Source organism: Lepisma saccharinum, chromosome 9 (genome assembly GCF_977018435.1).
Source record: "Lepisma saccharinum chromosome 9, izLepSacc3.1, whole genome shotgun sequence".
NCBI lineage: Eukaryota > Metazoa > Arthropoda > Insecta > Zygentoma > Lepismatidae > Lepisma > Lepisma saccharinum.
Window position 1 is genome coordinate 76,983,720 of NC_139237.1, and position 6,000 is coordinate 76,989,719.

Here is a 6,000-nt window from a genome sequence, read left to right on the forward strand (position 1 = left end):
GCCACTAAAGAGCAGAGTACAGCGCGATTTGGTATAAAATAGGTCTTGCTATTAGAAGATTAATCTTGGATTAGTAGCAGAGCACTCAGTCCTTTGCTTTTCGGAATGGAAGTATTAGTAAGAACCGAAAAAGTAAACAGTTCTGATTTTTCTTTTTTATCTATAACAAGTCTTCAAACAAAGAGATCGTATTCGAAGAAGTTTTGTGCACTGGAGATTACCTACATTTCCGAAGATTTGTTAACTGCTTCTTAATAGGCCGTCTTGTTCGCTGCACTTTTTGACTCTTTTTATCTCACATATCTGGTTACGAAGTTCAACACTGAGTTGATTTGGTGGCACCGTTGGCACGTAGTGTATTTGGTGTCTGCACGGAGATCCCTGTCTGCGCCAAGCGCGGTGTACAGTGGTGCTGTGGTAAGTACATGATAACCATTAACCAGTCAAATGAACGTTGAAAGCAGCAGGCGGGCATTTGTTAATCTTCTGAACTTGAACACCGCTATTTTTGCGTACAACGTCTGCTTGGTTCTACGCAATTTCCTTGCACCAGCCTGACACTGGGATGCACCTGCACTACACCAAAAAAAATTCAGCGAACTAGATTGAGCTAATGAGGCTAATGATGAGCTAATATTGGCAGCCTTTAAACATATTGTACTGATAAGTCACTAAATTAAATATTACTGTTTGACAATCAATCATGGTTTCGTTGCTTGTTAATGAAACATTTTGCAATTGGTTTTCGGTGCCACACCATTTCTTTTATCTACTGTGTAAGGGATATGTCGTGTAGCCTACTGGCTAATATGCAAGACCTCAAATATTTAATCTTCAAGCTTTTGTCATTTGTTTATTTGCTTTGTTATGGATTTTTCGTCATGGCTGTGAGTGGTAAAACTTTTATATTTGCCAAATCTTTTAGTGTTTTGTGTTTAGCTGCTATGAAGCTAAATATGTGTTATTTACAAACCTTATTCAATGCTCTTACTTTTCCTTAACAAGATTCTACAATATGCAGATTTGATTTCTTAAGAAATATGTGTGTACGTTGCAAAATATTCATTTTTGAAATTGCAGTGTCATGATTGTCCAGAATTGTGAGAGAGCAACTATTGTCCAATAAAATACGTAATTCCAGTGTGTACTTGGTTGTATTTTTGGAACTAGACAAAATTCACATCTTCTGCAAGCTCCAGAGAACTGAGGAATATGCCAATGACAAAATGCATTAAAATATTTTTATTGTTTATGTAGGTCTAAAGGTACAGGGTAGCATCTTTGTAGACTGCAAACCAGTTACAGTTGTGGAGAATTAGGCATAAAATTTCCTGTCTGCAACTCGGAACTATCGATCGTGGAAAATCGTCTGCTTAAAGCTTTTTGGCTTCTTCCCAAAGAAAAGCCAGCATTTGTAAATGTGGGTTACATACCGAATCTTTAAATTCTCTACGCACAATGTGTTTAAAACTAAATTTAGTGCGCGCGCGCGTGGTATGTGATACGGGCGTCTACGTGTTGTTTTCTTCTTCACAATAACAAAAACAGGTTATTTATAATATCAAAGAACTCTTTTTAGGTTTTCTGGTTCCACATGAAATGCTTTTCGTAACTTGTTCAAGAGAGAGAAGAGAATGTTTGGTCAAATTTAGTTTTCTCCTCGATTTACACACTGTTGATATAGTTTTCAGTGCGGTATTTTTTTTAAATCTCATTTTGCGTCGATTTTCTGCCATTTTTGGCTAATTACGACTATGATAATGAATGATGATTACATGAGATTATTGAAGTAATACCAATTACACCCAAGCCAGGACCCGACTAGGAATTTTCGGTAGCGAAATGGAAAAGTGAACACTTAACACACTTGGTCAATGACAACGCGTTTTTGGAATTTTCTGATTGCAAAACAATTGGCAGTTATATTAGGTACTGTATGTTCGCCAGATCTTATTGTCTGAATACATTCATATTTGGAGCGTGGTGCTGATCACATCACCTCAAGAAATGGCCGAGATCGAGAATGTATGGGGCCCTACACCCACATCCCCTAAATATGTCTTCATGGCACGGTGCAATGTACACGGGGAGCTTTACCTTACCTTACCTTTACCTACAATCATATTTAACATGATCTAATCATTACTTTTTATGTGAGTTTACAATAACAACGGGATAAAAAATTACAGTTATTATTTTCTTTTTTCAAGTTTACGTAAGGAAACTACAGTTCCGCCGGGAAATGATCATGAGACCCCTTTACTACTTAGCTATTACGCTACGGGGAGGCCAATGATAACTCAAGATACAAATCCTATGTGAACAAGAACAGAAAGTTCCCGGGTTCGGTGCATGAGTATCCATGCCATGTAATTATCACTCATCCTCAGCGTCGCGATTATCCAAAATGGAAGAAATGCGCCGTAAATTACCAAAATTAGAAAGTATTGACCTTAATTAACATCTTTACCAATCAGTGTTCACTGTTCGCCCTGCAAACTTATTAAACACAGATACAGTCAGTTCCTTCTTATGGTGTTATGTAAATGATAGTGCACTTATTAAGTATTGCAAAAGTGTCGTGACAACAAAATTGAATACTCGTTTATATCTCGCGGCAAACAAAAAATTGAGTACTCCTTTATCTATTACGGCTTGCGATAAGAATAATTGAATCTGTGCTTCGTAACTTGATTAATAACTTGCTTATCTGTGTTAGCAAGTTGGCTTCATGGCGTTTTTCAACTCTGACGTATTCAATTAGTTCTACATTCGTCCACACCTACCACGAGAGCGCCACCTACCTATCTGGAAATGCGAGAGGTCAAGCTTTTAGAGCAGGCATGTCAAACTCAAAATCTGAACTGGGCCAAATAGTCAGTAGTGTTCGATAGGGCGGGCCGCAAGGAAAAAAAATAATTATTTCTTTAATACTTTATTTTAAAGAATGACTAACATAACACTTAATAAAGTATATTGAACATTCATTGAAACTTGATCATTGCTTCTTGCCTGACAGCTGGCATCTTTTTTCTGCCACCAACTTATCAATATCAGGAGACATCTTATTTAAAGCAGCTACTTTCAGAACACAGCTAAGATGAACATCTGATAATCTGGATCTCGTTAATGACTTGTTTCCTTTCACGAGTGAGAAAAGTTTTTCACACTGGTAATGGCTACCAAACATGGAAATTATTTCACACGCAAATTTGCGGGTTTCTGGAAAACGTGCAGGCAAGTACATGTAAAAGTCAGGGATACCCACTTCGCTGTACTTTTGTTTCAAAGTTGAGTCGCACTGAATTTCAATTACTTCCATCTGCAAATGTGCTGCCACTTTTTCTACATCAGTCGTAAACAGGGCTGAAAACAAGGAGATCTTGTCTTCGAAAGAACGAACATCGTGGAACCTTTTCCCGAATTCAGTATTCAAAAGCTCAATTTTTTCAGCGTACTTTTTGTACAAAACAGGGTCCTTTGAACTTGATCTGTATTTAGAACAAGTTGGAAAATGTGTCAAGTCTTCGTTTCTTAACTGTTTTTCCCAAAGCGATAACTTACGCTCGAATGTTTTGACTTGATCATTCATGTTGGTGATTAATTGATCTTTTCCTTGCAGTTTCAAATTTAAATCTGACAAGTGTTTCGTTATATCAACAAGAAAGGGAAGATCTTGTAACCACGTTGGTTGCGAAAAAGGGCTGGTGTCTTGTTCTTTCATTTCCAAAAATTGACATATTTCATCTTTCAAGTTCCAGAATCTTTCAAGAACCATAGAACACGATAGCCAGAGCACTTCTGTGTAGTAGGGCACTCCAGAATATTCGCTTTCTAAATCTGATAAGAAAGCAGAAAATTGTCGCTGGTTTAAGCCACGGGATCTTATGAAGTTGATAGCTTCTTTCACAGGCTTCATCACACTTTCCATGTTTATTACTTTTGAACACAAGACCTCTTGATGAATGATGCAATGCACATGATGGAACATGTGTTTATCGCAGGTTTCACGAAATTCATTTTGCAGTTTTGTCACAAAACCATTGTTTTTTCCCATCATTGAAGGGGCACCATCCGTAGCTACACAGGATAACTTTGACAGAGGTAAATCATACTTCCGCAAAAGTTCACGAACAGCAATAAATATATCCTCACCGGTAGAAGTGTCATCCAACGGTACAATGTCCAATAGCTCCTCGAAAATGTTGAAATCCTCATCACAAGCACGAAGAAACACAGCTAAGTGAGCTACACCATCGATGTCTGTACTCTCATCACAAGCGATGGAATAAGCAATGAAATTTGACACTTCTTTTAATTTGATCACTCAAATCACAGGCCAGTTCGGTTACTCTTTCAGCAACCGTGTTGCGGGATAGTGAAATGCCTTGAAAAGCTTTTACACTTGCAGGATTAACTATTTCAGCAGCTTTTACCAAGCACCGTTTAATAAACTCGCCTTCGGCAAAAGGTTTTGAGTGTTTAGCTATCAACAATGCGTAACTTGTGCGTACCGCAGCTTCGCTTTCTTGAGCTACTTTAGTAAACATACTTTGTTGTTGTTTTAATCCTGCCTTTAACTCTCTCAGCTTGTCTTGCCTCATTAATCCGTCGTATTGGTTGTATGTAGCTCTGTGTTGCTCATAATGATGTTTGACATTATATAACTTCGGTACAGTAATGGTTGATCTGCACACCAAGCAAACAATTTTATCTTTCACAACAAAAGTACTCCAACTCCCATTTCTCTTGAAAACTACGATGTTCATCAGAAATTTTTAGTTTACTACCACTTGGTTTCGACAAAGACATTGTTGGTAGCACAAACAAAGCAACCCGAATAGACTGCTAGACCCGAACTTCTTGGAAAATGGAACCGACTGAGGGTAGCAAAGATGCGGGAGAGGCAAGGGAGGGGTGAGTCGTGCAGACTATAAGATGCGTTAATAGGTTTTCAGGCGAAGGCAGCTTGTTCCCCTTTCCCTTCAACCCTCCCATCATTCTAGATTCCGGAGGGAAAATTGCACAGACAGACGACTTAGCCTTCGACTCTGAACAACTGGCAATCACTACATTCGTCAACCACCCAATAATGCAGCACGACCACCTTTTTTCACCTACCGACGGGTATATCCTGTCCAAGAGGAAAACGTGTGAAATTTCACATCGTGTTATATATAATAACACAGATATTTTAGCAACTGCTACATCTGAAGGTTCTACTACTTAAAAACAGGTAATAGCAAAGGGGCCGCACAAAAATATATTGAGGGCCGCATGCGGCCCGCGGGCTGCGTGTTTGACATGCCTGTTTTAGAGGATGAGTGTTGCTATCTTGTCTTACATAATTCAGTAGGTTGGCAGCACATAAATCATTCATCAATGTAGATCGTTCTATTTCGGTTTATCTTATGTCCATTTCTACCTCCTAGGTAGTGAATATTTACCAATATGTAACATATTGCAGTAAAAAGGACTGACTATATTGTTTCCTCCTTCCCTTCTTACCTACAAGTCAACAATATTTGAAACTTTGAATATGTATTTATTTGTGATTTGCTGATAAAGAAACAAAAATATTACAGGTATGAATAACCAAGGAAACAATTTAAATGGAAATTCTACTAGACGGTGATAGTATGTGGAAAGTTAACTCTGTTGAAGTTTGAACAAATCTCAGTTGCAGTCAGAAAATATAACTAGTGAAGTAAAAAAACTGAAGATAGTATTTATGTAAGACTTGAGTATGAAAGAAACCAACACAGATTTTCAAGGAACATGGGAACAGAACACATGTCCTGGCAACGTGGGCGTTTGAGGAGAGGGTCAAGGGGAGGGGGTTACTTGACCACTTCCGGAATCAGGAAAATTGTCTACTCACTTCTCCTTTCTATTTGCAACTTTTCTCCTTTGCATTGTCTTAACTTGGACCTTTTTTCTAGCTTTGAAGCCAAATGTCCACCGAGAGAATGTTCTAAATAACACCAGGTAAAATATAAA